General features: G+C 38.8%; 1 protein-coding gene across 2 annotated transcripts in view; it reads right to left on the bottom strand.

Moving 5' to 3' along the window:
- Window positions 1-2,124, bottom strand: part of LOC124606872 (DNA polymerase subunit gamma-1, mitochondrial) — a 145,329-nt gene extending 143,205 nt beyond the window's left edge. The window contains exon 1 of one of the 2 annotated variants that reach the window (XM_047138960.1): window positions 1,983-2,124. The gene's annotated coding sequence lies outside the window, so the exon portion shown is untranslated. The remainder of the gene's footprint in view (window positions 1-1,982) is intronic. The other variant, XM_047138961.1, reaches the window with a different exon arrangement.
- Window positions 2,125-22,757: the final 20,633 nt, after the last annotated feature.

Genomic DNA, 22,757 nt, shown 5'->3' with positions numbered 1-22,757 from the left:
TTTTACCCCTTTGCCACCTCTTGCCCCACATTAAACTCTCTTGTTACCATGAAAAATGATTGAGTTGTAAAGATGATGTCTTTTCATGCGCAAAAGATAAAGACTGAGAGATGATAATTATCCCAATATGTCAGAAAACATGTGGTAAATTTATGTTCAGTAAGTGGTTTTAAAGAATAAAGAATTGCCTTGAGCTGTAAAATATTAGACTGAAATTAAAATAGAACAATATATATTGCAATACATACCTAATATCATACCATGTGTACATAGACCTACATGTAAAGTTCATAGTTCCTACAGTCTGGATGTGGTTCATGAAAAGTCTACATGTGGTAACTTTAGTCTTAATGTTTGTTCTTTCAGTTTATTTTGGTTTCAGTGTTACTGCCAAGACAGTGAACTCATATTTGGGGGGACAGAGCTGCTCTGCCTGGGCATTCTGATTTCGGTTTTCCTGAATCACTAGAGCAACTGCTAGAATGGTTCCTTAAGCAAGGCCTCGGATGACCACAAGTCCCACCCTCAAAAATGCAAATTATGTTGTATATTTTGATCTATTGATTTGACTAGAATTACCCTGACAAATCCAGCACATTGAGAGGTGATCCTTCGACGCATGAGGATAAATAAAAATGGAAAAACTTGACCTATTGGTAGTGGGCCTAATGATGATATTTTGCTCGACCAAAGTTTTCTAGAACTGTGACAATAAATAATGTAATGTACCATTCTACATATACATGGATACTCCGCAAATCACACTTAAGTGCCTGGCAGAGGGTTCATCGAACCATTTTCACAATAGTTCTCTATTACTCCAATCTCGAACTGCCTGCGGAATATACTAACACCTATACCTTGCCATGCGAGCTCTGATTTCCGTTATTTTATGATGATGATCGTTTCTCCCTATGTCGGTCGGCGTCAAGAAAATATTTTCGCATTCGGAGGGGAACGTTGATGATTAAAATTTCGTGAAAAGATTCCACTGCAAGGAAAAGCGCCTTTGTTTTAATGACGTCCACCCCAAATTCTGTATCACGCCAGTAAACTCTCCCTCTTTCGCGATAATACAAAACGTGCTGCTCTTCTTTGAACTTTATCGAAGTACTCCGTTAAGTTTAACTTATGTGAAACTGACACGTTCCACAGCATTACGAAATGTCGCATTCATGATTTATGGAACAAGTGTTAATGTAATCCTACTTAGTAACGATCCAAGACAGTGCTGCAGGCAATTCTATAACGAATCTTGCCATCAGGTCTTTATACTCTGTTTTATACGGTGGTGGTGGTTGTTGGGAGGTTTAAGGGGGACTAAACAGCTAAGGTCATCAGTCCCCCCGTTTTATACGGTGTTAATACAGATAAGTATGATAAAATATATCTGTAAACATTATTTCATGTTCATACTCGTCCTCCTTTTATACACATGACGAATCATGAGATTAACTAAATAATATCTGAAGCAATCATCTTTTCATGCCAGGGTTTTTAATTTGGGCATGAACTATTTGGACAATATTGTGATTAAAAGGAAAGACATACACCATTCCTACTTAACACAAAGTTTACATGAATGAAAAAAAGTATCTTGATTTGGTTCAAAACAATATTCGCGGCACTAGCGGTCTTATTTCATTTGTTTCATTGTGAGACGAACGACTATAATTAAGATGAATCTATGGTCGGCGATAATATTATATTTATTCCGACTAATCAAATTACTCTCAAAGTGCTATCATTCTGACTGAATTTCTTTCTGAACTTTTTATCTTCATTCCGATTTTTGGCGATATTTCTGCAGTCATTGCGTAGGTTACTCATTTTAGAACTGGCAAGCAGGGTAAACAATAAACTTCCCGAAAATTATTTTTCGGTCATAGTATTGGCAAAAACAGTGACGAGATTTTCTCTTTTCTGTAGCAGTAAAGTAAACAACTTAAAAATTAAATCTTTCAGTTTGAAGAATGACTAACTTAAGGTGGTGGATGTAGCTCAAACGAACGTTTCACCGCGTCCGTCAGCAAAGATGTCAACAAGTTTTTCCATGCACCGAAAATACGCTCATTTTCCCAATCAGCTCCATCTTCTTCAATGTTTTGTTTACATTCCCACGCCTTCCCAACGCTCTAACATTAATTCCATCAAAGATCTTCACCACGCAGAGAGTTGACTTCTCCGAAATAATTCGAAGCCATTGTGACTGGTACCATTAATTTCAAAAACCTTTACATATTTCTCCGAAATACATTATCTTCACATAGCTTAATTGTTGTTCAAGCAGAGTAGAGATATTTCCACCACCGAGCGCCCGGAAGTAAAACTGTTGGTTTCGGCGCGGTTGTGAAAGTGAAAGCGAGTAGTAGTTGTTTATTTTGGTTTTTACAGTGCTTTTTTACAAACGGGAGTGTCTGTAGCGTAATAAATTACTGCAACAACAAGAAGAAGACAACACATCTGTCGTTTTTTAGGTTTCCAAGGACACTTCAACAGGAAAGGGAGGGGTAAACTGGCTGGGCTAATAGCAGGAAATGTGAGGGGGGAGGCAATGCAATGAGTGGTAATATACCAGTGGTCACAGATGTTGGAGCGGCACCTTTTTTACGATAGGTAAGACAGGACGAAGTCAAGTTCTGAGAGAAGTAAAGATTGAATGAAACAAACCTTCAGTTTGAGAAAGAAATCAAAAAGCATAATCCCGGCACATTGGATCAGCGAACACAGCTGTTGGTTAAAAATTTACAGTAATCACCATAAATTTTATTTCCACCCGATTTCATTTGTGTAAATATGAAATGCCAACTGCCTCAACATATTCAAGGGCTTAGAAGAAAATTAATGCACTACTTAGGTGCTTTGATGAATAAGAGTCATCGAACCCAGTTGATATAATCTGTCTCTCTGAACATCATGTGACCACTGGTATAGATACGTTTAACCTTACAGAATTTAAGTTAGCCTCTTACTTCTGTAGACAAAATATGGATTAAGGAGGAGTTGCCACATTTGTTAAAAACAGTTTTAAATTTAAGAATATTGACATTAATAAATATTGCTTAGAGCAGCACTTAGAAGCATGTGCAACTGAGATAGAATTTCATAATAGGTCCTTTATAATACTAGCCATATACATGGTACCTTCAGGAAATTGCGACCTGTTTATAAACGGTCTTGAAGATTTATTATCTCATCTAAAATTAAAAAAACAAAGAACTTGTTGGTTGCTGGTGATTTTAATATAGATGTCCTGAAAAACACTGTCAGTGAACAGTTACTGAAATCAGTTACATTGTCATTGAATTTAATTTCTACTGTAAATTTCCCAACAAGGGTATACAAACGTTCTAAGACTGCCATTGATGATATCTTTATTGACCATTCTAGGCAACTAAGCCACATTACAAAACCAGTAGTAAATTGGGTATCTAACCATGACATGAAACATCTAACATTAAATTTTGAAAATTGTCAGGGTAAAATATCTATCAGAACTGAGTACAGAAGGCCAATAAAACAGCCAAAAACTGAGAAATTTAGGAAATTGCTCAAAGAAATTAATTGAATGCATGTTTACATAATCCAAGACACAAATGGAAAATACAAAACATTCAACCTTATTTGAAAATTTTTTCCCCTGAAGGTAACTCAAATTAAGCAGAAGTCTAATAAGAAACCATGGATCACACAAGGGATAAAGATATCATGTGAGACAAAAAGGGAACTCTATCTAATATGTAGGGACACCTTTGGTACTAGCATTATAGCTCATTACAAATATTACTGCGAAATATTGAAGAAGGTTGTCCAGAAATCTAAACACCTGCATTATGAGAAGAAGATAAATACATCGATCAATAAAATAAAAACAATATGGCATATAGTTAAGTCAGAGACAGGTAGGACCAGAAATGAGGAGGAGCAAATAGCTCTAAAAATAAATGAAACCCTGGTAACAAACGCATGTTATGTTGCAAACCATTTAAACAAGTATTTTGTCTCTGTTACTGATAGCATGGAGTTGTCAGGTTCAATAAATAATGTAAAGGAATATCTGAGACCAGTGCACACAAGCAATCTCAGTAAAATGGAACTGACACTTACTTCACCCAAAGAAATACAATGCATCATAACGTCCTTGAAATCAAAGCATTATAGTGGTTATGATAACATATCAACAAAGTTAATAAAAGAGTGTTCCTGTGAGCTTAGTCATATATTAAGTTATTTGTGTAATCAATCACTTATCACAGGAACATTCCCAGACTGGGTTAAATATACTGCAAGTTACACATCTCCACAAGAAAGGGGACAAAGAAATTCCGTCAAATTACCGACGGATCTCACTTTTTCCAGCTTTTTCAAAAATCTTTGAAAAGGTTATGTTCAAGGATCTACTTAAGCATCTTAGTGAAAATAGCATACTGTCAGTGTCACAGTATGGGTTTCTTAAGGGTTCAGATATTGAGAAGGCTATTTGCACTTACAGTTAAAATGTCGTTAATTCATTAGAGAACAAATTAGAGGCAACTGGCATATTCTGCTACCTGTCAAAATCTTTTGACTGTGTGAATCATGGAATTCTCTGAAGTAAATTAAAATATTATGGCATCACTGGTAGTGCTGCAAAATGGTTTCAGTCATATCTTACTAATAGAAAACAAAGGGTGTCATTACGTAACACTTCATCAGTAGGCAATCAGACATCATCTGACTGGGAAGAAATTACATGTGGTGTCCCCCAAGGTTCCATACTAGGTTCAGTAATTTTTCTTGTGTATATTAATGACCTATCACCTGTTACAACACCAGATGCCAAGTTTGTCTTATTTGCAGATGATACAAACATTGCAATAAATAGTAAATCAAATATAAATTTAGAAAGGGCAGCTAATCAAATTTTTACTGACATTAATAAGTGGTTCATAGCCAATTCACTGAAAAGACCCACTATATGCAGTTCAGAACTTCCAAGAGATTTCCTTCTAGTGTGTGTATAAAATATGAAGACATGGAAATATGAGAAGTTGGCATATTTTGCTCATTTTCACTCCATTAAATCGTATAGTGTCAGATTTTTGGGTAACTACACAAACCGAGAAAAAAATTTTAGAGTACAGAAGCATATAATAAGAGTAACGTGTAGTGTAAATCCAAGAATGTTGTGTCGAAACCGATTCAAAGAATTGAGCTTACTAACACCGCTTCTCAGTATATTTATTCCTTAATGAAGTTTGTTGTAAATAACACATCTCTTTTTCCAACTAACTGATTAGTACACAGTATCAATAGTAGGAATAAGAACAATATACATAAAGATTTAAAATCACTTACTCCTGGCCAGAAACAAGTCCAGTATTCAGCAACACATTTTTCAATAAGTTACCAGCAACCATTGAGAGTTTAGTTTCAGACAAGGCACAATTTAAACATAATTTAAAAGAACATTTGGTGGCCAACTCCTTCTATTCCATCCATGAATTTCTCAACAATTGTAATAGACCATTTTAATGAAAATTTATTATACTTTAATTTTTGACAATACTTGGTTGTAACAGCCAAGTACTACCTACTGTATGAATGATGGCTGTATGGAAAGCCAATGTAAGTCTTAAGTTGGTAAATAGTGGAAGTTTAATTTTAAATCTTGTACATAATTTGACTGTTCTTAACTGAGGATCATTGAAATGAATAATTTACTTTAATTTTTGACAATACTTGGTTGTAATAGCCAAGTAACTAGCTACTCTGTGAATGATAGATTTAATGAAAGCAAATGCGAGTATTAAACCCGTAAATATTAGATGTTTAATTTTAATTCATGTACATATTATACTTTTCATTGACTAAGGATCATTAAAATTAATGACACTCAAGATTTTCTAATTACATTTTTGTAATGTGTTTATCTGATGTGTTCCACACCCAGGAGGATCCCCTCTTTTGTGGGTCTATCGAATGAATAATTAATCTAATCTATCTAATCTAATCTAATACTGAGAGGTATGTACCATCACGTTACTAAGCTCTATTGTCAGGATTCGCAAGCAAATTATTTGTGTATTAATGATAACTGTTCCGTTTTAGAGCAGAAAATGGTTAGTGAATAGCAGATGAGATCTTATGAAAAAGGCCCTGTTTACCTCCACAATAATGTTAAGTCTTGTTCGCTACACTTTGAACCAAACCAGTTCATGAATGCACACAATTTAAACTCGTGGGGAATGCTATACCCACACTGTTTGACATCCCAAATAAGCCACCTCAACGACAATGAAAAGAAAACTGCCACAAAGGTTCGACAATGCGCCTAAAGCTGTAAAACAGACCTATGGCACAGAAACAGCTAGTTCAACTCTCCATAAATCAGTGCCAGATTCACCTGAATCGTCAACATAGACCTGCTTTGACGATTAAGTGGTTATATTAAGTTCAGTTATTCACATCTTGCAAAAGCGTCACAAATATTGCTTCACGAATGTGTTGTAGCTTGCCACTGGATTCATGATTTTCATCCTTACTTACACTTACTTTAGAATCATTTTTAGAAACACAAATTCTTGAAGGCAAAAAAAAAAAAATAATGGAAATATTTCATAAACTACGTAGGAGAGGGATGCAAAACGATACATCTGACCTTCTCCTTTCTCGTCGTTTGGAGCGTTAGTGTCGGTCCAGCTGTCAAACGGTAAAAACTTTCACAGCAGTGAGTGTCACGACTTTATGTTAGACTGTGTTTCAACTATGTAGGTAGTGAAAGACGAAAAAGTTTTCGGTACACATGGCACAGTTGTATTCCCTTGCATCCTCCTGTTTGGTAAACCAACAACATAAAATAAAAAATCAAATGAGTATGGTACAACGCAGAAAATATCTTTTTTTGCATCACACCAACTGAGACAAAAGGTTGAAGCACATTGAATGTATTAAATGTCGAAAACTCATCATATGTTGCAAAGGAAAGATGGGGAAAGTCCATTACAACATTTAACACTTGTGCTGAATGAAGCAATAGACAGAGATAATTTTTCAATCAAGTAAAGTAGGGCCAGCATTTAAGCAAAAGAAAAAAATAATAAATTATCACAGACTTCCACTTTCGCAAATGCCTATACAACAATAATAGTAATAAGGAACAGAAAGGGAGGTTCTGTAACACATTTTAAAATACTACAATTATTAATACATGATTTCAGAAATCTCAAAACAATAAACATAAAACAACAACACGTGTAGTGGAAGATGTTCTGATGTCCTTGACTGGCAACAAAAGACTTAGATGTTTTAGTGCGCTGTCTAAAGCATTTTCCAACAAAATCATTTCAAGGTAATGGACAAACTGTATCAGTACACAATTCAATGCAAATGTAATGACATCATAAAACAGTGCATAATGAATGGGTACCAATGTACATAAATCGGACATGCTAGTGGGGTAAAGAAGGTCAGACACAGTGTGCCACAAGGATCAGTGCTTGGACCAATATAATTTATTTTCTATGCAAATGATTCGTCATACATCATTAATCAGAAACTTAGAATGTAAGCAGATGGCACTTCAATTAACTTCACAGCTCGCAGAGGGTGAGCTATAAAACAAAGTAGTGTTGAATATTGAAAATATACTAATATCTTTTTATAAATGATGATGAAGGTATTTGGATTGTGGTGCACTCAACTGCACAAGTACCAGCGTCCATACAATTGCGAAGAAAATCCCTCATGCAGCTGGGAATCAAACCTGGGACCCTGTGAGCCAGAGGCAGCAACGTTAGCAACTAGACCACGAGCTGCAGATGCACATTTTTTATATTTTGATAAACGATTTCAAAGCAAGGTGTATAATATTTCCAATCAAACCAAGTGAAACTTATAATCAAATACTGAATACACAGTACTGATGTTCCACCAGCTTTTAGCTTATCCTCAGACAAATTAATACTAAATAGATAGTCCACACAACATTGCTGACACTTTGTAGCTGTACAAGGATTGTTTTTCAAAGATATGTGACCTTTTATGATGATATGTCTATACAAAAAACACATGCATAATGAAATACACAGAGAAGCTATGAACAAATCAACCTTATATTAGACTGTGCTCAAAGATGGAAAGTATAACAATGTATAGGCCAAAACAGCACACAAGTAAGTACAGGCGCAGACTAATATGTTATATGTTACATGGACAAAACACGAGTGAGTGTGATAAACAAGCAAAAAGGGGGGGGGGCATAGGGTACAAAGTAAGTTGGTCAGCAGGTGACGCTTATACTACATACAACAGGAATATTATATTACAGTCTGAAAAAGTTTAGCTGGCTGCTGTCATTTTTGCGAAGGTGAATAATGGAACTGTATTTTACAATTAAAGACTATGTAAGGATTCTACAATTAGTGTTTATTGATAGTCAAAACTTCAAGTAATGTTAGTTTTCTGCCTGTGTTTGCTCTGTGGAGAACGTCGTATTTAATATAATAAGAATGGCTTTCATTCTGGTTATGCTCACCAAAGGTCCTTTTCTCTTGATATCATACAAATGAGATTAATTCATGTTATGTTCATGAAAGGTGCAAACTTTCCTTTTTAGTCTCCAGCTCCTTTCATGCTCGGTCAGTCTAGTAGTTATGAACCTACCAGCTTGGCATACACACAATTTTCCAAAAGAAAAAAAAAAATATCCTAAGTTTTAGTTTTGTGGCAACTACCTGTGAAGTCTTACCTACTCATAGCATCAGAACCCATTTGTTGTCAATGTGACATAGCGCCTTTTGGAAAAAAATACATATGAAGTCATTCAACATGAATTGAGCACAGAGGTAAATAAAATGCTCACAGACTTTTTTTTATCTGTGAAACAACAAATGTTGTTGATGAGAAGATTTGTAGGTCTGAGTTAGTGTGGCAAACTTATCCTGTAGGAAAGCCTCCTGTACCAGGCAGTAGCATGCTCAAGAAGGTTGTTGTTGTTGTTGTGGTCTTCAGTTCAGAGACTGGTTTGATGCAGCTCTCCATGCTACTCTATCCTGTGCAAGCTTCTTCATCTTCCAGTACCTACTACAACCTACATCCTTCTGAATCTGCGTAGTGTGTACATGTCTTGGTCACCCTCTATGATTTTTACCCTCCACGCTGCCCTCCAATAGTAAATTGGGTATCCCTTGATGCCCCACAACATGTCCTCCCAACTGATCCTTTCTTCTAGTCATGTTGTGCCACAAATTTCTCATCTCCCCAATACCTCCTCATTAGTTATATGATCTAACCATCTAATCTTCAACATTCTTCTGTAGCACCACATTTCGAAAGCTTCTATCCTCTTCTTGTCCAAACTATTTTTCATCCGTGTTTCACTTCCATACATGGTAACAGTCCATACAAATACTTTCAGAATCGAATTCCTGACACTTAAATCTATACTCGATGTTAACAAATTTCTCTTCTTCAGAAACGCTTTCCTTACCACTGCCAGTCTACATTTTATATCCTCTCTACTTCGACCATCATCAGTTATTTTGCTACCCAAACAGCAAAATTCATCTACTACTTTAAATGTCTCATTTCCTAATCTAATTCCTTCAGCATCACCTGACTTAATTCGGCTACATTCCATTATCCTCGTTTTTCTTTTGTTGATGTTCATCTTATATCCTCCTTTATAGACACTGTGCATTCCGTTCAGCTGCTCTTCCAGGTCCTTTGCTGTCTCTGACAGAATTACTGTCATCGGCGAACCTCATAGTTTTTATTTCTTCCTCATGGATTTTAATTTCTACTCCAAATTTTTCTTTTGTTTCTTTATTACTTGCTCAATATACAGACTGAATAACATTGGGGATAACTGTCTCACTCCTTTCCCAACCACTGCTTCCCTTTCATGCCTCTCAATTCCTATAACTACCATCTGGTTTCTGTACAAATTGTAAATAGCCTTTCGCTCCCTATATTTTACCCCTGCCACCTTCAGAATTTGAAAGAGAGTATTCCAGTTAACATTGTCAAAGGCTTTCTCTAAGTCTACAAATGCTAGAAACGGAAGTTTGCCTTTCTTTAATCTATCTTCTAAGATAAGTTGTAGAGTCTGTATTGCCTCAAGTGTTCCAACATTTCTATGGAATCCAAACTGATCTTCCCCGAGGTCAGCTTCTACCAGTTTTTCCATTTGTCAGTAAAGAATTCGCGTTAGTATTTTGCAGGCGTGACTTATTACACTGATAGTTCGGTAATTTTCATATCTGTTAACACCTGCTTTCTTTAGGATTGGGATTATTATATTCTTTTTGAAGTCTGAGGGTATTCAGCCTGTCTTACACATCTTGCTCATCAGATGGTAGAGTTTTGTCAGGGCTGGCTCTCCCAAGGCTATCAGTAGTTCTAATGGAATGTTTTTCGCTCCCGTGATCGTGTTTCAACTTAGCTTTCAATGCTCTGTGAAACTCATTTCACAGTATCATATCTCCTATTTCATCTTCATCCACATCCTCTTCCCTTTCCATAATACTGGCCTCAAGTACATCACACTTGTATAGACCCTCTGTTATATTCCTTCCACCTTTCTGCTTTCCCTTCTCTGCTTGGAACTAGTTTTCTATCTGAGCTCTTGATATTCATGCAAGCGCTTCTCTTTTCTCCAAAGGTCTCTTTAATTTTCCTGTAGGCAGTATCTATCTTACCCCTAGTGAGATATACCTCTACATCCTTACATTTATCCACTAACCACCCCTGCTTAGCCATTTTGCACTTCCTGTCGATCTCATTTTTGAGTCATTTGTATTCCTTTTTCCCTGCTTCGTTTACTGCATTTTTATATTTTCTCCTTTCATTCAATTAAATTGAATATATCTTCTGATACCCAAGGATTTCTAATTGCCCTCATCTTTTTACCTACTTGATCCTCTGCTGCCTTCACTATTTCATCCCTCAAAGCTACCCATTCTTCTTCTACTGTGTTTCTTTCCCTCATTCCTGTCAATCGCTTCCTAATGCTCTCCCTGAAACTCTCTACAACCTCTGGTCCTCTCAGTTTATCCAGGTGCCATCTTCTTAAATTCCTACCTTTTTGCAGTTTCTTCAGTTTCAATCTACAGTTCATAACGAATGGATTATGGTCAGAGTCCACATCTGCCCCTGGAAATGTCTTACAGTTTAAAATCCGGTTCCTTAGGTGTGTGTTAATCATTCAAAATTCAAGCTTACAGTACGGAATGGCAGGAAGGAGTTGAAAAGTTACCATGTATCCTCAGTGTATATACCTCAAGGCTGTGTTCAATAAGTTGAAGAGGGTTTTCTGACAGTTACTGAGGGTGCAGGTTTCAACCAGCTGCAGACAGCAGCAGTTGTTGGAGGAACTAACAATACCTGTCACGAACCTGTTCTAGCAGTCATTGAGAAAAAAGGATGCAACCAGCTGCAGATAATGGTACGTATTTGAACTATACCTGAAGTTTTAGTTCTGAAGTCGTATTTGGATCATTCCAACAATTGGTTGAAAAGATCAACCTAGCTCATGAATTTCTACAAAACTCCCAATTTCTATCGTTGTCTTTACAGCTGATTGTGACCCTCTGGGTCTGACTTGAACCAGAGATGTCAAGGGCTCTGTGATAAAACTGGTTGCGACTTCCTCCGCTTTCGCCATTGAGTTGAGAACTATAGGGCTCCCTAAATGGCTCTGAGTCACGCACCACAACAATCTATGCTATTGGGTCCTTCTATCATGCACTAAACTCGTCCCCAGGTATAATGTAAGAGAAAACCTCAGCTCACAAGTCATACGTAAACCTGTAGCTGGCTGTGTGCGGGGTGCTCATAAGGACATTTTAGATAAGTCACTTCTCTGTTCTATCCAGACATTCGTCGCTGTAGGAAAACCTGAAGTGTTAAAGTAAGATTCAAAGAAATTTTCGCCCATCGCCAAAGATGGGACTATTGAGATCCTAGTGATAAGCTCCTGAAGCGTGCACAACAATGTGTTAGAGTTTGTAGCGTTCCTAAAAACATAGTAGCAGGAATAGAATGCTGGCTAAAACTAAAAATTGACAACAGTGAGTATTTAGCGTAAATCTTAAAAGAGTGGGTTAATGGGAAGTTGAGGCGGTGTTTTTACTTCAGAAGACAAGACATTAAACTCCACTGAGGCAGGAATTGTGGCTGCATGCGAAACGACTTGGGTAAAAGCTAGCATCAAGAGTGGGTTTCAACATCGGTATGTTATTGATGCATATGTTCTATGCTTTTTGCAAGGCTAACTGCATGGGTTTACCAAGTGTTTTGTTTTCAGTAGCAACAGTGAGTCATCTTTAATGTTCAATATGTGCAGCAGCTTATATCGTTTCATTTCTTGGTAGCAATTCACGATTAAGAGCGCCAGTTTTGTTTTAACAGATATACAACATCATGTTTTTGAGGATGTGTACCGTCATTCACATTTGATTTTGCCTTTTTCGATTGGCTGAGCCGTTATTTCCTCTTTAGATTCACATACAGGATCATTTCTCATCATCTGCAACATTGGTCCCAGCAGATGGTTTGTTCCACCGACAAATCAAATTGTAATGGGCCATTAAAAACCTCCACACGATTATTTGCTAATTTTTGTGGGTGTGGTGAGCACATGTAGTAACCATGTACTCAAATTTTGCACCTTACCCACTAAATGCAGATGGAGCACCAATGTTTGTGCGATCACATTCGATAATTTGTGGTAATTCCCACGTTGTTTGGCCAGAATTTTGTGAAACATCTGATTTAGATGGTTGATATGAAAGGGAGAAGGTATTTTAGAAAGTAGTTCATTACACATGTCAGAGTTTCCTTCTCGAAAACGAGAAAACCATACCTGCGCATTACCACAGCAAATTGTTTCCTTCTGCACACGCTACAAATTTTTCTTGTGGCTTATTCAGCACTAGATCCTTGGTTAAACTCGAAGATTAAAAGGTGTTGCAAGTGTTCATTTTTCTCTGCTTTACACTCTGTGGAAACACTGAAAGCTTCAAGAGGTCGAAACCTATTTGACATTCCAGGAGAAGGATCTTTGGGGGAGGAAATCCAGATATTATCAATGCATTCTTGACGTTGTAACGGCGTGGAAGCTCTGTGAATTCGTTCTATGTAATGAAACGATTCGTGTGTAACTGCGTCATACATCATTTGATATTGATTCTAGTATACCTCAATACTCTATTTCCACAACGCTGCAGAAATTAGCCATGAAAATGGCCAAAACGAGCACCTGTTCACAACAATGACACTCCAAAACTGATGAAATACAATTGACTAATTTAAGAAAATGAAACCATTGAGGGAACAGCACAGATTTATGCACTGACCTAATAACGGAATCATTCTACCTACCTCTAGACTCATCCCCAGATGTAAGTTACAAAAAAATCTCAGCTCGCTAATTCATATGTAGCCCTGTCATACATTCATCACTGGAAGAGACTAAATCATCTAATAATCAGTCGTGTTGAATACAGTTTCGTAAGTGATGGATGTGACAAGATGTTCTGCAGAACTCTTTTACCTGCGAGTACTCAGAATAAACAGTTTGGAAGACATCTCATGAGGGAAATACATTATATCTAATGGCAACAAGCAGGCCTGTCCTGTTGGAGGATGCCCTCTTTGAAACATGTTTTAGTGGCCAGAAGGCGCTAGTGGCAACAATGATCACCAAAGTTCAATGGGCAAATAAAAGGAAGATCAAAATTTGTGTGCTCAGCAAACTAGATAAACAGGCAGTAGTGTTATGTCCCGACGAAGAACTCGAAACATTCAGCTCTTGGGAGGTTCATTTAGACGAACTGCAGCTTAAATTTAGAAGAATAGTTGGCCAAACAGTCGATAAATATATACCTATGAGAACAGTTCACGATAGAGGAGATCATTCCTGGTATTTGGTTACGAAAGAAATATTTATTTACTCTGCATTATAGCGTACTATCTAATATTCTATAGTAAGTTGTATTTACTTTCTACAATTTTATTATATATTAAGTTACATAATAATGCCTCCACAGTTAAGAAATGAGAAAAGTTATTATTACTCTTACTACCACTATTAATACTGAAACTTCGAGGAAAATTAAAATTGTGTACCAGCTCAGGACTCAAACTTGAGAGCTTTGTCTTTTGGGTCTAAGTGCTCTACCAAAGTATCCAAGCAAGACTAACGACCTGTCATAGAAGCTTTACTTCCGCCAATGCCTTATTTCCTACCTTCCATACTTCACAGGCGTTCTGTACACTTTATGCAACCAGAACTCCTGGAAGAAAGGATATTGCAGAGACATGGGTTAGCTACAGCCTGGGAGATTCTTTCCAGAATAAATGTTCACTCTGCATTGGAGAGTACTCTTATTTGAAACTTCTGCTAAAATTACAGCCACAGTCATCAATATTAGTTGTACCACACGAGCCTCCACTATCGTCATACTGTATCTGCAGCGATTTTGGTATGTTACTACAGAGAACTGTTTATCCATTTAACATATTTTGCATTGTAGGTACCTCATGGTCACTTAGTACCACTGCAGTCCATAGGTTCACTGCTGGTTGTTTGGTCATTACAGAGTATGTTTTGAAGTGATCTGAAATCTTCGTCCATTTCAGTTTAGAATGTACTCTTTGTCTGCATACTTGTCTCCTGTGCTGTCTGGCTGCACAGGAAAATCCCTATTCCTAATGTGCCCTGCCATGTTTTTATAGATCTTAGCTGCACAAAAACCACATTACACTGGTTTCTAAGAGTCCTTGGGTGTGACGAACTGTATTTCAGCAGCGCTGTTTTCCCAATGGCGCAGAGGAGTGGATTAGTTCAGATGCGTCTCCTAGGTCTGAAACTTCTATATTAAATACGAGTATTTTACTTAAACTGCTGAGTGAAATTAAATGCAAGTGAACCTACTTTCTCTTTACCTATTCTTATCATTTCAACACTGACACACAATATGCTAGCACAATCAAAAAGGATAACCTGACTTCAAATAATTAATTCAAAAGAATGTCCCTGACTAAAAAGAAATCTTAACAATAACCTATACATTTTATTTAGCATTTACCTCAAAAAAATCTTCATTACACGAACTACTGCAATACAGCGAGGGTCAATACTGAAAGCTAAATAAAAGATTCTAACTACTAAACCCACTAACTACTAATAGGCATGTGGTTAGCAAAGGAAATATTTTGTTGCAAACCAGATAATGTATTTTTTACCTTAATAATGTGATATTCAGTTCAGACACATACATAAATCGTCATTGACATCTAGTACAAAGGTATATAATCAAGAATAATATTCAATCTCTAAGTCGAACATGTACAGATCGTTAGAGTACTCTAACACTTCAGATCTCTATTCTCCATCAGTGCTAACTTCTCACATCTAACATTTACCACTGCTGGCCATTCACCTCCAACTGTCCAACAGTATTTCCATCACTGCTGGCGACTAACTTCCAACTTCCCAACACTACTGATTAATTTCCAACAATGAGTCCAACCAGCCACAGAATCTCTTACAAAGAAAGTGCAGTCAGAGATCCAACGCAAAGCGCCACACAGTGTTGCCAACACAGAAGCAGCCCACTTACAGGTTCTTTTGGAAGCTGCATCAATAATGTTGCAGATGATCTGCCAGGCTCACTCACGATGCAGGAGCTCCTTAATATCTGGTACTCTCAAGATGAGTCAGTTGTTACCACAGAGCAGTAACCATGTCCGCAAAAAGAGGGCGTTCCTAGACAGCATGCTCTGGAGTGTTTTCTTGTTCACAGGGACTTTGGTTTACTCTCTCCTGATTCGATGCAAATATGTGATACATGTACCAGAGCCTGTCAGAAAGTGGGTAAACCTCTGTAACACAGAGACTTTTTGAGGACATGTCATAAAGAAAAACAGCAAAATAAAAATTATTTGATAATTGCAACCACATATTTGAGCTGCCTACAAATTTCTGAACTCACTGGTAATAATCTGAGACCATTCGGATTATACATAAACGATTCATCAAACTAAATCAATAATTTTTGGCATTACATTAATTTTCCTCAGTGAATTAGTATCGACGAGGGTTTGCCTACATGGAGGACTATCAGACGGAGTGAGTCTCACTTTCTCCATGATCAAAATGGCGAATTTCTTTTAAGTTCTTGGCTGTTGTACTTGAATATTGGTTAAAGCCACGAGGTTATGTACGATTGCCAGTTCTCCCTAGCGTGGGGAATTTACACTCAAACAGGTGTCCCAAGCTGCGAACCAATAGACCTGATTGCCCACTGGGACAAAGCTGCACCTACAGTTTGTTCCCTTTCTCTGTCGCCTTGGCTGGAGGGACCTACTTGTTAACTGTGGATGCGCACTATCTATCAGTACCCGAGTTTACAATCAGGACTGACAGCCACACTCCATAGTCTTCGTTTGCTAATCTCAGACACCACATTTAAGTCAATAGTGTTGCTGAATTTGCCGCCATTTTGCGATACAAGTGATGTCTCTTATGAGCTTGTGAGCAGCCTTGTGTTAGGGCCAACCATATGGGTGGCCATAGTTCGCATTCAGTAACTTGCAGCAATCATGTTGGTTGCTACTGTGCCATTACACAGTTTCTACAGAGAGTATCCTGAATTATGAAATTTAATGAGGTAAGCTTTTTCGTTCGACCCCTGCGCCTGTTTTCGTAATTCGGATTTCATGGCTAGCATCTTATCACTTTCTCGTTGAACCCCCCCCCCCCCCCCCCCCCGCCTCCCTCTCTCTCTAGCGATTGAATGTGTTATCGTTTGCCATAAGGTGCTTTTTTAATGTGATTTTTTTATATTCCTTGTCCAACAGCAAAGTGGTTAGAGAGTACACGTTAAAAAACTTGTAACAGGGCTACCCTCCATTCGTGTGTCTTACTGCAAAACATAACCCTAATTTATTTTGTTACAGCCTGTCATGTTCTGTCACTCTCCCGCTATCCCACCGTTATTAAACGAAGTGAAGAAGTGCTCACCTGCCGAGAGAAGAATTCTGATGCCTTTATGGCTCAGGGAGAGCAGATAAGCAGGTGAGCACAGCTCCTTGAGTGATAGGGAAAGATGATGGGCAGCTGAACATCATACTGCTACAGTCACATGGGACTACCCACAATCAGGCAAGCTGCACCACCCACATAGCTTCAGGTTGTAAGTGCACTATAGAGCTGCTGTCTGTCTCATAACAGGCAGTACCTCTTTTGTGAGTGCAAAAAGTGAGTGTTGAGTCATATGTGATCTTCTGTTGTGGGTGGCACGAGCATTGTTGGATGGGTGACTTAAGCTGGGTTGCCACATGCAAAGAAAGTGAGGCCATTTGGCCACCATTGGAATGGTGTCAGTAAAGTTGAGGATGAAAACAACCACGATCCTATGACGCCACTTGAGTGACGCAACTTTTAGCCATGCCAAAATGAGTGAAATCACTTTAACTGTGTGATGCCACTCATCAAACCGAGCAAACGTTTTTAGGGCGCAAAAGCATATGATAAGAATCATTTGTGGAGTAAATTCAAGAACATCGTGTAGAAATCTATACAAGGAACTTTGCATTCTAACCACTTCTTCTCAGTAGATTTATTTCTTAATGAAATTTGTTGCAAGTAATACATCTTTGTTTCCAATCAATAGCTCAATACTTAGTATCAATACTAGGAATAAGAACAATCTATGTTAAGTCCTAAAATCACTTACCTTGGTCCAAAAAGAGGTCCAATATTCAGGAATACACATTTTCAATAAATTGCAGCAACCATTAGAAACTTGGTTTCAGATAAAGCACGCTTTAAACAGAGTTTGAAAGACTTTTTGATAGGCAACCCCTTCTACTCTGTAGATAAATATCTTAACAGAGACTGTTAAGACAGGTTAAGTAAAAATGTCTGTTAGATTTCAGTTTTGACAGCACTTGGTCACAGCAGTCAAGATTAGGTATTTTGTGTATGATAAATTTATTAATAGTGGCATAACAATGTTTCATTCTGACAGTGTTAATTCTGTAAATATTAGCTGTTCCATTTTACCATATTGTATCCATCTATTTCGACAATCTCCTGACAAATGGTCAGAGTAGTAAGTATTATATTCAAATGTTTTATGTTATACTTTCTGACATGTTCCACACCCACGAGAATAATCTCATTTATTGGGTCTATGGAACGAAAACTGAATCAAATCTAATCTAATCTTTCATTCCCCATTACCAGTTAGTTTTATTTAACTGCCATTTTGTGGCTGAATTTCAAAGCATCATCACAGAATTTTTGATTCTTGTGTTAACAATTCTGCCATGTGTGTGTTTCACTGTACCCTGCTGCTGCTGATGAATATGGGTTTAAGGAGAGTAAACATCTAAGATCGTCAGTCCCCTCATCACCACCCAGGATGGTATCAGTGTACCTATCTGTCTGTGTCTAGAGTAAATTCTATGTCGAAAAATGAGAAAGTGTTCTAAATGTTTGCTCAGGTTGTATCTGAGGTGGGACATGGGTACCAACATAGTATTCGCTGCCTAGAAACCATATTCAGGATGGTCAGCACACCTGTTATTGTTAAACTGCCTACTGGATTCAAAATAGGACTGACATGACTTGCCTTCCTGGAAGTGGGCATTTTAATGTACACAGCTATCCAGGTGGGTGTTACACAGCACGAAAAACGTCTAAAAAGTGGTTATTAGCAATAATTGTGTAGTTTATTGAACTGTACAAGGGGCAACCTTGTGCATTGGAGCACAAAAGCAAGTGCTATAAAGACAGTGCTTGAAATTATGGATGTTATGTGGAAAGCGGCCCCAGTTGTCCTTCACACATTGGAAAAGCTAAAACAAGAAGAATTCGCAATGCAAACATCAACAAACACAACCAAATTTTAAAATACTAGTAGAATGTTGTCTCTATGCCTCATTCTGGCAACAAAAAGCTATCTATAACTGTAAACAAAATAAATTATAATCTACTTAAACACTTATTAGTTTCTTTTATATGCATTTAGAAAAAAGTCGTATTTTATTTCAAATACAAGTGAGATAGTTGTGAAAGTTTGATAAAAATAATACTACTGCTGTACTTAAGAGTACAAAAATTGTTCATTTTCTGTTGCATGCAGCACAGCTATCATGACAACAAAATGATGTGGAGTATGATTTAATTTTGTATGATCAGTATGAAGTGATCTGAGAACATGATGTGTGTGTTTTCATAGTAAGTGGTATGTGCCCTGAACCATGACAACAGGGTGTGTATTTTAACAGGAATGTAATATTAACATTATACATTCAGAGTTGCTGGTAACTGAAAATTTTGCACTTACATGGACATAACGATTAATTTATATGGTGAAAATATGTGATATTTCTTGCTGTATATCAGCTGTAGGCCACTTACAGTAAGCTTCCAGTACAACATTGTCGTCCTGTGAGCTGGTTATCTTTGGGTCAGGCGTCTCTCCTCCAGAGACTGTTTACAAATATCACAAGAGCATTGTGTATGCAGACAGTCTGTTCATATTCCACTTGTTACTGGCGTCACCAGATGACACCAGATCCTTTTTTGAGCAGCACGTGCATCAGGAATCTGGCACCGCAACTATCGAGGAAACATGCACTTGTAGCTTATCAATAGGTTCCCACTGAGATCAGACTGAATGCTCTACTCTACAACACACAATCTCTGCACTGCTTCATGGTATTTCACACAGTGCGGCCCCTGTGGAGGGCGCTCCTGCAGATACTCAGGATGAGGCTACTTTTGGAATTGGTATCATGCAAGTGGAATTTGTTTCTGTCATTCTCAAATGAAAGAACTATCTTTCAGTAGTTATTACAACTAAACTTTATTGTGAACTTGTGCTATGAATAAAGTGCTCCTTTCTTCAATCTGGGAACCATCATTACTAAAGTGTGCATCATCCAACACCAGTTTTAAAAGTTGGTGATTAGGATAAAAACAGGACTTTACAGTGACTACAGGGATACAAATGTTTCGTCTGCTTCACTCTCGTCTCATTACAGAAGACATTGCTTTTTGTCTGGGTTGGGTACTTCATAAACTAATTCATGCTGTGTGTATAGTTTTTACGCATTTGTGGACTGTGTGGATTTGAATACCATGTGTTTGTTTGATATTTTCATTGTTTCTGGAGGTCACTGCTGGTGATGCATCAATGTTATAAGGCGCACTTCATCACTCGTGTAACTAACTGTAGCAAAACGCCAAGAGGGATGGTTTGTCACAGGTAGATGGTATTGCTTGCCCACGTGTAAGAGCTGATCCATCATCGGATTTCCCACCAGTATCTTCTGTAGCGGCACCACCGTTTAAGATAGCAAACTTAGATTCGGTGCAACATTTCTGAGCACACAAGTTACAGCCAGGCATGGGCCTGTTGACAGTAAGTTACGCTGACCAGTGGTTACGAAGTAGAATGGAGGCCACAGGGCTGTCGAACCGTTGAAAAGAGGAAACGCAGCAGTTTGCATGGCGCAAGTTACAGGCAGAAGCGGCCCACTGGCGCAACCTGGGTGTTATGAGTACATGAATCGGAGAGGTGTGTTAGTAAAACAGAGGTGCACAGCCGCGTATAAATAGGTGCTGGTTTTCTAACGAGGGGGATTCAAGTGTGAGAGCTCCCCTGGACGGCGGGGCATGTCACACCATTGGCTACACACAGCAGCAGATCGGGCAGCGGCATTCCAGTCCACAGCGGATCACTGGTTCGACCCCTGAGGCCAGCATGGAGTCCATAGGCAGCCAGTGGCAGGCCACTCGACAGCTCGCTACCGCGGGCAGTCTTTTTGGCTCCCAACACACGTCAGAGGCATCCTGAGGTGAGGGCCACAGATTTGGCTGTCGGATCGCAGGTGCTTGTTGTCTCCCGCTATCTTAACCACGACAGCGAGGAAGCACGCAGCGGGCTGCCCTGAGGCTCCCAGCGAGCAGCGCTGGAGCAATGGGGACGAAGGCTACTGGGGCGGCTGCTGGTGCATCCTGATGTTGTCAAAACTCCGTGACTGTACACTGCCGGCACGCCGCAGTACATTGCATGGGTCGCTGAGGTACCCCTTCTGCACCAAGCTGTTTTGCAGACAGCGAAGTGGAGTCCTCGGCATTGCGGGACCCTGTGACGTAGACAGAGGAATGCGGCACTGTAGCTGGGAATAATAAAACACTTGAATATCATGGCTGTGTTTTAATATGGTGCATCCTGACAGTTTCCATCCATGTCCAACATTCCTCCACCGCATGCCAACATCTACATTTGGCAGTGACGGCTACATTTCTCTGGCTCCATGGCCTTTGCTGGCTTTTGTACCATCTGTTTATCTCATCCACTGTCCATCTGCCTCCCACCTACAGCTATGGCCGATGCTGCTCTGGACATTACAGGCATGGTCAGTTCTTCTTTCAAGGTTTGCGCCACCTGGACATCCATTGGTGATGATGCTTGTATCCACATGCTGCAGCTTATGGGTCATCTGCCAATGTTGTTCCGCCTGGCACCTACAACCCCACCCATCAGCTGTGCCTGACTCTACCATGCAATTTCGTGCCTTCACCATGAAGATGCAACTGTGGCTGGTCTTCCTCATAAGGGTGGCACAGCCCAGGACACATTATCCGCTTCTCTGAGGACCCTACATTCTCATTGCACCTGACCTCAGTTGCTAGCCTCTTGCTGCTCCCTTTGGCCAAGAGCCAGATGCTGCTGCTGTCACCCTGCACTTTATCCATCAGTATGCAACCATGAACAGCCTTCATCATGATGGTGGCACAACATGTTTTCAAGTCCCATTTTATATTTTATTATTATTATTATGTGCGATTGGAGCCGGCTGAAGTGGCTGTGCGGTTAAAGGCGCTGCAGTCTGGAACCGCAAGACCGCTACGGTCGCAGGTTCGAATCCTGCCTCGGGCATGGATGTTTGTGATGTCTTTAGGTTAGTTAGGTTTAACTAGTTCTAAGTTCTAGGGGACTAATGACCTCAGCAGTTGAGTCCCATAGTGCTCAGAGCCATTTTTTTGCGATTGGACCCATACGGATCACGTAAAGCTTTTCCGATTCAATTTTTTAATTCTCCAAACTTCTCTCATTCTTTCCCCATGAATTCTCTTTCTTTCCTCTGTCCATTTTGTCCCCTGTCTCTTGCAAACTTCATTCTCGGGTTGTACTTTCCAACTATTGATTTTTTGCCTGTATACATTTCTGTTTATAACTTCTGAAGAATTTATTTGTGCATTTGCTAGATCTGTTTTGGTTTCTTTTATCCAGGGTATGGTTTTCAATTTTTCAATGTATATTAAAATTTTGTGGGAGAGTCTGGGTGTTGGGAGTCTGTGGATATGACCGTAAAATTTTAGTCTTCTTTTCCGGATGTCTGCGGCGAGGTTAGATAATTTTTCTGTAGTTTTCCGAGACTGTAACCTGTATCCATCTTCAGTTCTTTTTGGGCCAAGAATCTTTCTGATAATTTTGCGTTCCTCTTTCAGGATGCCTTCCAGGTCGCCTTTTCTATGGAGTGTGAGTGTTTCGCTGGCATATAGTGCTTCGGGCTTGATTACTGTATTGTAGTGTCGTATTTTTGAGTGAATGGAGAGAAACTTTTTATTGTAGATGTTGTGGGTTTTCCAGTATGCTCTTTTCAGTTTTTGCAGTCGAACTTTTTGTGCAGTTTTCTCTCCCCCTGTGGGTTCTAGGACCTCGCCTAAGTATTTAAAGAATGGAACTCTC

The sequence above is a fragment of the Schistocerca americana genome, chromosome 3 (assembly GCF_021461395.2).
Source record: "Schistocerca americana isolate TAMUIC-IGC-003095 chromosome 3, iqSchAmer2.1, whole genome shotgun sequence".
NCBI classification, from domain to species: Eukaryota; Metazoa; Arthropoda; class Insecta; order Orthoptera; family Acrididae; genus Schistocerca; species Schistocerca americana.
This window is presented reverse-complemented; position numbering and strand designations above follow the sequence as displayed.